Source organism: Triticum dicoccoides, chromosome 7A, assembly GCF_002162155.2.
Source record: "Triticum dicoccoides isolate Atlit2015 ecotype Zavitan chromosome 7A, WEW_v2.0, whole genome shotgun sequence".
Classification (NCBI taxonomy): Eukaryota; Viridiplantae; Streptophyta; class Magnoliopsida; order Poales; family Poaceae; genus Triticum; species Triticum dicoccoides.
In genome coordinates this window covers 548,787,680-548,800,170 of record NC_041392.1, presented here as the reverse complement: position 1 = coordinate 548,800,170, position 12,491 = coordinate 548,787,680, and the positions used below count along the sequence as shown (strand labels likewise).

The 12,491-nt window shown below is 49.7% G+C and overlaps 1 long non-coding RNA gene across 1 annotated transcript; it reads left to right on the top strand.

Moving 5' to 3' along the window:
• Positions 1–8,951: 8,951 nt before the first annotated feature.
• On the top strand, positions 8,952–10,194 carry LOC119327585. Its single transcript, XR_005158581.1, has 2 exons — positions 8,952–9,356; positions 9,998–10,194. It is a non-coding gene; the product is annotated as an uncharacterized LOC119327585 (long non-coding RNA).
• Positions 10,195–12,491: the final 2,297 nt, after the last annotated feature.

Below are 12,491 nucleotides of genomic sequence, written 5' to 3'. Positions count from 1 at the left end.
TCCCTGCAGGGGTGCACCAACTTACCCAGCACGCTTGATCCCATTTGGCCGGACACACTTTCCTGGGTCATGCCCGGCCGCGGAAGATCAACACGTCGCAGCCCCACCTAGGCAAAACAGAGAGGTCAGCACGCCGGTCTAAACCTAAGCGCACAGGGGTCTGGGCCCATCGCCCATAGCACACCTGCACGTTGCGAGGGCGGCCAGAAGCAGAACTAGCCCCCTTAATACAAGAGCAGGCTTACGTTCCAATCCGGCGCGCGCCGCTCCGTCGCTGACGTCTGAAGTGCTTCGGCTGATACCACGACGTCGGGATACCCATAACTACTCCCGCGTAGATGGTTAGTGCGTATAGGCTCGTAACCAACTCAGATCAAATACCAAGATCTCGTTAAGCGTGTTAAGTATCCGCGAACGCCGAACAGGGCCAGGCCCACCTCTCTCCTAGGCGGTCTCAACCTGCCCTGTCGCTCCGCCACAAAGATCCACACAGAGGGCCGTCGGGACAAAGGTCCTTTCAGCCCCCAATCCGTGAATCACTCGCGGGTACTCTTCGAGCTGACCCGACTTTAGTCACCATCTGTATAGTATGTATATATGTATAGTATATACCCGTGATCACCTCCCGAGTGATCACGGCCCAATAGTATAGCAAGGCAGACCGACAAGAATGTAGGACCAAAGGTGATAAACTAGCATCCTATACTAAGCATTTAGGATTGCGGGTAAGGTATCAATGACTGTAGCAGCAATGACAGGCTATGCATCAGAATAGGATTATCAGAAAGCAGTAACATGCTACACTACTCTAATGCAAGCAGTATAGGGAAGAGTAGGCGATATCTGGTGATCAAGGGGGGGGGGGCTTGCCTGGTTGCTCTGGCAAGAGAGAGGGGTCGTCAACTCCGTAGTCGAACTGGGCAGCAGCAGCGTCGGTCTCGTAGTCTACCGGAGAGAAGAGGGGGAAGAAACAATGAATACCAAGTAAACAGATGCATATCGATGCATGACATGTCAAGAAGCGATGCTAGGCGTGCCCTAACGTGGTATAAGGTGGTACTGGTCAAGGGGGGAATCATCCGGGAAAGTATTCCCGGTGTTTCGTGTTTTCGGGCAGAGGAGCCGGAGGGGGAAAGTTGCGGGCTCGATAGGTTAAGCGGGTGTGGTGGACGAACGGACTGCGTATCCGGAATCGTCTCGTCGTTCTGAGCAACTTTCATGTAGAAAGTATTTTTCATCCGAGTTACGGATTAAAAGATATGATTTTCTAAAGATTTAAATCATTTTCTGATTTTAATTATTTATCTAAAGCCAACATTATCCAGAACAGTGTCTGATGACGCAAGCATGACATCAGAGTGATGTCAGCAGGTCAACTGGTCGGTTGACCAGTCAAACCAGATAGGTGGGTCCAGTGGGACCCACATGTCATTGTCAGGGACATTAACAGAATTCTAAAACTAACTAAAATTGGGTTAATTAGTGGGTGGGGCCCGGTAGTCAGTGAGAGATTTGTGTTTAATTAACTAATTTAATTAATTAGCAATTTATCTATTTATTTTTATTCGTTTAAGACATGGGGCCCGCATGTCAGTGGCAGTAGCTGCCATGTCAGCAGTTGACTGGGTCAACCCAGTCAACTAGGACCCGCAGGGCCCACTGGCAGTGGCCCTGGGGTGGCCCCCGGCCAGCCACGTCAGCGGCCGGCGCCGGAGTGACTCCCGCGACCAAAACAGTGGCGGTGCCTCGCCGGAGTTGGCCGGAATCGTGCTACGGAGCACCAAAGCGAGCGCGGCCGGGCGCGTTAGAACGGCGAGACGACGACGCGTCGGTTGGTGGTGGTTGCGCGGGCAGTGGTGGCCGGAAACGAGCGTGGCGAGCTCATCGACGGTGAGGTGGTTCGGGCGCGAGACGACCACGGCGACTCAGCGCGCTTCGGGGCTAACGGGAAGGCCAGGGGGGAGCTGCGCGACGCGCTGAGCACAAGGGGCTCGGCCCCGTGACCATTTGGTCACCGGAAGGGCGCCGGCGACGAGATCCGCGACGGGGCGCTTGGGTGCTTCGGCGGCAGCTAGCTAGGGCGCAATGAGGCGAAGAAGGAGAGGGGAGAGGACGGAGTGGAGCTCACCGAGCGGTCAAGAAAGACCCGTGGTGGCTTAGGAGCAGCAGAGCTCGCCGGGGAGGAAGGGGATCGCCGGCGGCCGTCGAGGAAGCAGATGACTCGATCCGTGGCCTGCGGTGCTCCTCGAGCTCGATGGCGAGGCGTAGCCGAGGTAGAGGTCGTCGGCGCGTCTCGTGGACGTGCTAGCGAGGCGCGGGGTGGCCGGTGGCCGCGGTTATGGCGCAGCCATGGTGACGGCGGCGCTCGGTTACGGAGGGGAACGAAGGGGAGCGCGGTGGATCTGAGGGGGAAGGCGCAAGGACCGAGGGGAGAGTGGGGGCGAGTGGGAGGAGAGACCGAGGGGGCGCGGCGTCGGCGTCCTTATCCCCTCGTCTCGTCGCCGGCGAGGGGGGTTTGGCTGGGACGTGCCCTGTTCCGACCCGGGTCGGGGGAACAGGGGAAGGGGACGCGGTGCGGGAGCTGGGCCGGCTGGGCCGGCCAGGCTGGCTGCGGGCCAGGGGGGTTGGGCGGTGGCCGTGCGGGTGGGTTGGGCTGCCTGGTCCAGGGGGCTTCCCCCCCCCCCTTTTTTTGTAATTTCTTTCTTTTATTTATTTTCCCTTTCTATTTTATTTAGTTTTAGGGCATTTAGGCATTTTATAAAATGGTGTTTGCTTCACCATAATTACCAGTGCAATATTTGGCAACCCCCGAACATTTTCGCTTTGCCTTTTGAAAACTTAGGGTGTTTGTCACTAATTCATATTTTGAATTTGCAATGATTTTGAACTACCACTTGATTAGCAACAGTAACACGGATGACATGGCATCATTAGAAGAGTTTTACTGTAGCCTAATTATCCGGGCGTTACAGTCCTGTTCAACCAGCATCAGAAATTGCTACAATCAGCAAAGCCTGCAACCGGTGCCCATGAGAGCTGCCATCATGGACGCGCGACCATGGCGACCGCGGGCTGCGAGGATGGTGGCTCTATCCCGAGCAACACTGCAGACGTCATGTTTTTTGTTACATGCTACAACTGGTGTCACCTTTTGCTACAAACCGGCACCCCACTCAGCTACAACCGGTGTTGCATTTTCTTACATCACACGAACCATCATATTTTTTCTACATGCTACAACGGGTGTCGTGAATTGCTACAACCGGCGCCCCATCCGACTACAACCGGTGCCCTGTTTTGCTACATCGCATGGTCGTCGCACTTTTTTGCTACAAACTGGCGGCATGCGTCCTGTTCAACCAGCATCAGAAATTGCTACAATCAGCAAAGCCTGCAACCGGTGCCCATGAGAGCTGCCATCATGGACGCGCGACCATGGCGACCGCGGGCTGCGAGGATGGTGGCTCTATCCCGAGCAACACTGCAGACGTCACGTTTTTTGTTACATGCTACAACTGGTGTCACCTTTTGCTACAAACTGGCACCCCACTCAGCTACAACTGGTGTTGCATTTTGTTACATCGCACGAACCATCATATTTTTTCTACATGCTACAACGGGTGTCGTGAATTGCTACAACCGGCGCCCCATCCGACTACAACCGGTGCCCTGTTTTGCTACATCGCATGGTCGTCGCACTTTTTTGCTACAAAACTGGCGTCATGCGTCCTGTTCAACCAGCATCAGAAATTGCTACAATCAGCAAAGCCGAAGGCTGGAACCAACATCCACTTTTGCTGCATCATGGAAGTGTTTTATGCGGTGACAATAGCGGGAGCGATAACGAAATTTGGCCGACTGCGACGGTGATGCATTTTTGCTACAACCAGAACTCAGATTTGCTACAACCACGACAATGAAGTGTGGCGAGGGCGAGGGAGGAGGGTGATGAGGCACGATTTGTTTTTGCTGCAACCAAGCGACGATGGCGCACGCTTTTTTTGCTGCAACGCGCAACCATGGAAGCTTCCACCGGCGCAGGATGTTTGCTGCAACCATGGGTGGGCCCCTGGAACTGCGGCTTTCCGGGAGCGAGGATGGCGAGTCGGCGAGGTCATTGGCATTGGGGGGTCAGGGGGGGTTCTCTCGTGCGTGTTGTTCGTGTGGCTCTGGTGCGCCGACGAGTGGGAAACGAAGAAAGAGATCGAGGAAGGAAGAAAAAGACTACTGTAACGCCCGGATAATCAAGCTACAGTAAACCCTTGCTAATGGTGCCACGTCACCTCGATTTCTGTTAATAAACTCATGTTAGTTCGAAACGATTCAAATTCAAATTTTAATTAAAGGCAAACAATAAAAGTTTTCAAATATTAAAACTAAAATGTTCGGAGTGAGCCAAATAATGCATAGGTAATTATGGCAGAGGAACTACACTTTTTTTTAAATGTTCAAATACTCTAAAGTGATTTAAACAGTAGCAAAATCAATTATATAAATGCCTTTGGTATTTTATAAATTGCTAAACTATTTTAATTCAGGGTAAAAACTTTTCATGGCAGTCGATATTCTGAAACATTGCTTTAGGGGCTATTGTCATATTTTACTAAACTAAAATTAATGTGTAAATAAAAAGAAAACAGAAACAAAATAAATAAATAAAAAGAAAACAAAGATAAATATAAGACAACCCCTGGCTCCCCGGGCCTCGGCCCACTCCTACCCATCCATCCCAATTCCCCCCCGCACCGGTTGCCCCTCTCCTGTTCCTCGGTCTCAAACCGCAACAGGGACGTGCTCCCGCCCGACCACCTCGCCGGCCACGCCGACGAGGAGATAAGGGCGCCACGCCCCGACTCCTCAATCCTACCCCCCCCCACTCGCTCGCTCCCTTCTCCCTCTCTACTGCGCCCTGCCTCCCTCCTCAGATCCCCCTCCTTCCTGATCTCCGCCATGGACGCGTCGTCGGCAGCCGTCACCGATGGCCTCCTCGCTGCCAGAGACCGCGCCAGGGGCATCGTCTTCGTCGCCTACTTCGACTACATGGGCGAGATCGAGCCGGAAGCCACCGGGACGCCCGCTGCTTCCCCGTCCTCAGCCTCCATCCGTCTCGGTCGCCGCCGCCGTCGCCAACACCGGCCACCTCTGCTGCTCCTAAGCCACTCGACGGGCCTCCTTGTGCCTGCTCGGTGAGCACATCCTCTCCCCTCCCGTTCTTGCGCCGTAGGCCGCCGTCCCCGAGCTCGTCCGAGCTGCCGCGTACGCATACGTGCGTGCGTGCTGTGACTGCTTCTATGCACGCGCGCCAGCCTCGCTGTGGTCTAGTGCTACTTCGCCTGCTACTGCTCCAACGCCGCCCCATACGGCGCTCGCCGACCCGCCACACGCGCGTCACCACGCCCGCACGCACCAGCCCTGCCCTTGATCGTGCCCGTAGTCGCCGCGACCGTGCCGCCCGCGCCCAACGCCCCTGGCCTCCATTGCTGCTCACGCCGCGGCTTGCTGCTTGCCTGAGCTCCTGCGCCCGCCCGCCGCACGCACCAGGCGCCCGTGCTGCTCGCTGCAGCTCCGCCTGCTGTACTACTTGCCGCTGCCGCCGGGCGATGCTCTGCTGCCCACCGCTGCGTCTGGCCCTGACCGGCCTTGCCGTGCAGCCCCGCTCCCCGCGCCCTGCCTTGGCTGTCCTTTGCAGGCGCCGCAGCTCTGTCTCCGGCGCACACCCACGCCCCGCGTCCGTCCCGCCCTGCGCCCGACATGCGCGGCCCCGTGCACGCCGCTCGCTTCGCTGCTGCTTTCCTGCTCCCGCAGGTGCCTGCTGCTATGCTACGCGGCTACAGTAACATTCAGTTACTGTAGCTAGTGCTAGCTTTTCTAATTTGACATTGTCTGACCCTCCGTACAGCCTCTAAACAACGACTAAACAGCAGTTAAAATGGGTAAAAATAATATAAGTAGAAAGTATACTTGACAAACTCCATTTTATCCCACTGGACTAAATCTTTTTGATGCATGGATTAAATCCTACAAAAATCACAAAATGCCATCTTCTCTTACAACTAGCATTGTGTGTGTGTATACAGCCACCACTGGCCATGGCCGATTGCTTGTTGTGTGTGCGTGCTTTGTGTTTCTGGCCGGATGGGCCACTACTAAATGGCCGGCCATAGATTAGGATTAGTTTTATTTAATAACTAACCCAAAACAGGTATTGGTACTAAGTCTAGATGCTATGTAGAATATGACTTAGGGGCCCCTCCACTATTTAGACTAATTAACTAATCTGCTATACAAATGACCCTATGACACTTGGGCCCCGCTATGACCCTGTTGACTAGTCAACCTTGACTGGTCAACTGCTGACTAACCCCCTGGCCCCACCTGTAATACGCTCTAGCTAGCGTAGCTTTAGGTGACAAAACTATTTACTTTTTTCTTAATTCGAATTAATATATTTCAAAAAATTGTTTAGATCTTTAAAAAATCTTAGAAAATAATCTGTAACTCGGATGAAAAAGTTTTATACATGAAAGTTGCTCAGAAAAACGAGACAAATCTGAATATGCGGCTCGTTCGTCCACCACGCATCCCTAGCATAGCAAACACACAACTTTTCTCCTCTAATTCATCTGTGCGAAAACGCGAAACACCGGAGATATTTTCTCGGATGTTTCCCCCCTTCACCGGTATCACCTATCCCTGCGTTAGATCACCCCTGGCACCGTGTATTACCTCGTTATGTTTTGTGATGCTTTGTTTGCTTCGTATTTATTATTTCTTCCCCCTCTTCTCTCCGGTAGACACTGAGACCGACGCCGCTGCTACCCAGTACGACTACGGTGTTGACGACCCCTCTCTCTTGCTAGAGCGACCAGGCAAGCCCCCTCTTTGATCACCAGATATCGCCTATTCTTCTCTCTACTGCTTGCATTAGAGTAGTGTAGCATGTTACTGCTTTTCGTTATCCTATCCTGATGCATAGCCTGTCCTTGCTTAGTATAGGATGCTAGTGTTCCATCAGTGGCCCTACACTCTTGTCCGTCTGCCATGCTATACTACTGGGCCGTGATCACCTCCCTCGGGAGGTGATCACGGGCATATGATATATACTTATACTGTTACATTACTTATGATAATGTTCGGAGATGGGGGCTGAAGGGGCAGGTGGCTCCATCCAGATAGTGGTGGGCCTGAGTTCCCGACGGCCCCCGACTGTTACTTTGTGGCGGAGCGACAGGGCAGGTTGAGACCACCTAGGAGAGAGGTGGGCCTGGCCCTGGTCGGTGTTCGCGGATACTTAACACGTTTAACGAGATCTTGGTATTTGATCTGAGTCTGGCTACTGGCCTATACGCACTAACCATCTACGCGGGGACAGTTATGGGCACTCGACGTCGTGGTATCAGCCGAAGCCTTCGTGACGTCAGCGACTGAGTGGCGCGCGCCGAATTGGACCGTAAGTCTGCTCTTGTATTAAGGGGGCTAGTTCTGCTTCCGGCCGCGTACGCAACGTGCAGGTGTGCAATGGGCGATGGGCCCAGACCCCTGCGCCATAGGATTTAGACCGGCGTGCTGACCTCTCTGTTGTGCCTAGGTAGGGCTGCGACGTGCTGATCTTCCGAGGCCGGACATGACCCAGGAAAGTGTGTCCGGCCAAATGGGATCGAGCGTGTTGGGATATGTGGTGCACCCCTGCAGGGAAGTTAATCTATTCGAATAGCCGTGATCTTCGGTAACAGGACGACTTGGAGTTGTACCTTGACCTTATGACAACTAGAACCGGATACTTAATAAAACACACCCTTCCAAGTGCCAGATACAACCGGTGATCGCTCTCTCACAGGGCGACGAGGGGAGGATCATCAGTTAGGATTATGCTATACGATGCTACTTGTTGCTACTTGGTGAACTTACCATCTACTCTCTCCTACATGCTGCAAGATGGAGGTGGCCAGAAGCGTAGTCTTCGACAGGATTAGTTATCCCCCTCTTATTCTGGCATTCTACAGTTCAGTCCACATATGATACCTTTATTCCATTTGATACCCATGCATATGTAGTGTAGCTCCTTGCTTGCGAGTACTTTGGATGAGTACTCACGGTTGCTTTCTCCCCTTTCCCCCCTTTCCTTTCTTTCTGGTTGTCGCAACCAGATGCTGGAGTCCAGGAGCCAGACGTCACCGTTGATGACGACTACTACTACTACTCGGGAGGTGCCTACTACTACGTGCAGCCCGCTGACGGTGACCAGGAGTAGTTTAGGAGGATCCCAGGCAGGAGGCTTGCGCCTCTTTCGATCTGTATCCCAGTTTATGTTAGCCTTCTTAAGGCAAACTTGTTTAACTTATGTCTGTACTCAGATATTGTTGCTTTCGCTGACTCGTCTATGATCGAGCTTTTGTATTCGAGCCTTCGAAGCCCCTGGCTTGTAATATGATGCTTGTATGACTTATTTTATTTGTAGAGTTGTGTTGTGATATCTTCCCGTGAGTCCCCGATCTTGATCATACACGTTTGCGTGTATGATTAGTGTACGATTGAATCGGAGGCGTCACAACTACTGGGAACAGATCTGACGATCTCTTACAACTGTATCGGGTGGCTCGGGGCCGACCGACCCAAATTTAGACCGGCGCGCCAACGCCTAGCACTACCCAACCGATTTTGACTGGTTTTAGTCAGCCGCCCATGATGCCACCTTGACCTTTAACCCTAATCAAAGATGAAATAAAATCATGTGGCTGACTGTCTGGCAAAACAATGTTATGCCTCTGAATCTCTGTCATTCTAGGACATGTCCGCCCCTGATTTTATTTCATCTTTGATTGTAAATGATCTCACTGTTATTTGATGAATATAATATTTTTCCCATAAAAAAGCAATAACATGGTTATTTTATTTAAGGTTCACAAATACGGTGGTTTTTTTTTGTAATTTACTCCTCCATATCTCGCTGGCTCTCTCCCCCGCGCGAGGGATCCGTAGCCGCGCCTCCCCTTGTCGCGATTCTGCTCGCAGCACCACATGGACCTGGGACCGGTATCCGGCCGGCGTTACTCCGTCGAGAGCCTCTTGCGCCAAGGTCTCACACGGGGGAGGGAAAAAGAAGGGGATGGAGGCGGAGCTGGTCCATGGCGCGGCGGCCGTGGTGTCTCCATATCGGGCCATGGCGGACGGCATTAGAAGCAGCGATTGGAGCCGAGGGAGGGTGGCCGGGTGGGCAGGAGTGGCAGCCGGCAGCGATGCATCGTCCTTTGTCATGGTCTGCCGCTTCGCTATTCTAGAAGCCAAAAGTGTCGCGCAGGAGCTCCTGGAGGATTCCCAGCGCAGCCAAGGACCGCTACTGGAAGGACAACCGGCAGGTAGGTGCCATTTAATTTTGTGTGAATTTTCTCTTCGTTGTCATTTTGTTGGGAGTTCAGGCAGATTCTGGTGCTGCTTGCGTTTATCTCTGGCACATGGAGAATTTGAGGCAATAACATGCATTTTGTTCGCATCTCACACTCTAGTCGCATGTTGTCCGTAAGATGTTTGTTGAAATGGCATGCTTGCGTGATGCAGCGAGTTAGGCACAACAGTGTTCAATCAAGCAACCGAAACGAAGTAGGGATTAGTTATCGCCATGGTATTGATGTACTTAACGTCTTAACCAACAACGTTTAGGAATTAGTTATCGCCATGGCATTCTTGTACTTAACTTGTTGTCCAGCTTAGATTCACAGTTACCACCATCATATCAATATGGTTGCCGAGTTGTCTAGATTAAACTATCATCATGACATGGAATTAGTTACCGAGTGGCCCAAGTTACAAATACCATCATGGCATCAACGTGGTTACTTATCTATCCTATTTACGATTATAACCATAACACCAATATAATTACCCATTTGTCTATGATACAATCATCATCCTGGATTTGGTGTAGTTATCCGATTGTTTAGATTATGCAGTTCGGAAAAACTAACTTACAAACGTTCTGTTTTTTGGGGTTCGACCGAAGGCTTCGCAATCCGTCCAAATGGCAATCGCTCGATCGGAATGGAGCAAGACGAGAAAACCGCCAACTTTTAAATATAGACCGTTAAAATTTATAATCAAAGGATTAGATATTGTAGCCTATGTGGAAGAAGTGTGGTGGCTCATTTTCCTTTTGTTTTTATAATATAATAATAGATATGAGTTTTTATCTGATGAATAGGAGCCATAGAGAATTTGATAAAATTATCTTTTCCCTTAATTTTAAAATGCGAAAACAACTTGGCGAACAGAACTATGATTGGAAAATGATTAGGACGACTGAAATCTAACACACTGGAAACCATCATGTGCCCAATTACCCTTTCATCACAAATTGATAGGTTGAAATAACAATGTTCAAGAAAGCGTTTTTAAGTACGCTTTAGCGCTGAGCGATGGCGAAACGCCTCGCTTTGGGCTAGGCGAAGCATTAGGTGGCCAATGAGGCACTCCGGTGAGAAATTGGTCGTCTCCAGTGATAAATTGGCCTTTTCCACCGAGAAATCAACAACTGCAAACAAAACTCTAGGACTTAGTTGGGCCGCGATGGGATTTTTAAAGGCGGGCTCTATTTTCCTTCTAGATTTCCCATGTTTTCTTCCTTAAGGTGGACTTTCTAAAGACAGGCCGTGATTTGCACATAATGCGTAAGTGTGCTAAGTGCCGAGCAAGAGCCTATCGCTTCGCTTATGCTTCATGCTTTCTTGAAAATTTTGAAATAATGTTGAGTCCATTTGTATGGTTAAAGAGTGTGAATTTTCTAATCTACCATGTAACTACACCTTCTATCTAGGCCATCCAACTTTGCATCAAGATCTGTGTTGTCTTCACATAGAAATTTCTCTTTTTTGTTTCTTCCAAACAAGAGAATATTTAATCAAGAAACTTTGCAGGTCAACGCCATACAAGTGCCACTCTGTGAATAAGATGTTTTTGATTTTTTTGATGCAACCGAAATTTGTTATAAATTTTGAATAAGTTTTATCATTTTATACATTTATGTTTCGCCAAAAATTCCGAAAACAATTCTGCACAACATAGCACTTGTGTGATGTTGACTTGCGAAGTTCCAATTTCAAATCTATACTTATTTGGGAGGAACAAAAAGGAGAAGTTTTTATGCACGAATCTTGATGCAAAAATGGGTCTATATGGCTGCACAGCTACAACTTTCCCATGGTTAAATTGTTTCGCGATATCTTGTCCAAATGTGTACCCTGCTCCTCTTGGTGAAATTCTCCACCCGCATCGGTCATCCAGATCAGACCAGAAAAGATCACATATAGGTCCTTCAGATGGGACCTGTAACCTTTTTTTTTTGAGAAATACAGTGCCTCGTAGTCGACGGGTACGTCATACCACTAAAAGAATAGCGTCGAAAAGGCTCACATAAGTCCAGGAAGATATGTGAGAAAGCTGTGTCAAGTCAGGACTTGAACCCGGATGGGTTGATTCCACAAAAAAAAAAAAATCTGACCATCTAAACTATGCGGTGTTCGCCCTACAACCATTTTAGAGAATAGAAGAAAAGCTAGTCAAGAGTTGACCGAATCGCAGAATACAGCACACATATTCTGCACCAGTCTCCTCATCGACTCGAGCACGTAGTGCACGATGTGCGTGTAAACTCATGCATAAATCTCCAATTAGCTGATGATCATTACAAGTGTTGTCGGTATATAATTTCTTTTGTCGATCTATAAGTGAAGTGTGTGTGATCTGGCGAGGTAGTTGCGTCTGCCTAGTGATACAACACATTGGGTGTTCTGAAAGTAGAATTTCTGATACTTAAAATCCAGGTGCAGTATCAAAATTCTACAACAAATTTCAAGTCTCCTTTTAATGATAACACAATATTCTTACTTCTCCAGTAACTACAGCAAATTTGCCTCAAGATAGGAACGGAGAGAAAATACATGATGTGGTCTTTTCTATAAAGAGAATATATTAACATAAAGAAGAGCCTTCTAACTAGAATTTTGGTGACCCGATGACTAAGGTACATTGCAATGTGCTGCTCCCATTGTTCACAAACCATTACCATATCATGTTGAAATTCCTTTCATAAGATAGGCATATTAGTTGGCTAGTAAATTGCAGCAACAAAGCTTGCACCACCTTCTGTTTTGCTGTACTATGATGAATAGTAATCACAATGAAGCGAGGGCCATCAAGTTAGATGGACCCACCTTCACTCAATAGGTGTGTGTGATACTTGTCTCTGATCGCCAGTAGCTCTCTCATAGCATCCCCAATCTGCATGCGATCAGTTGGCTGTTCCTTTGAACATAATATCCCAATGTGCAGAATTGAAGTGATGCATGCAGCCCTCATGGTTGTCCCTTTCTCCAGTGAAGATAGTAAGCACAGATCGACCAGGTTGGCTGCTTTGTCTCTGAGTGCTATCTCAACGTAACTATGTAGGTTTAGATCTTGCAGAAACTCACCATCAGTTGGCCTTTTGCCAGTGAACAACT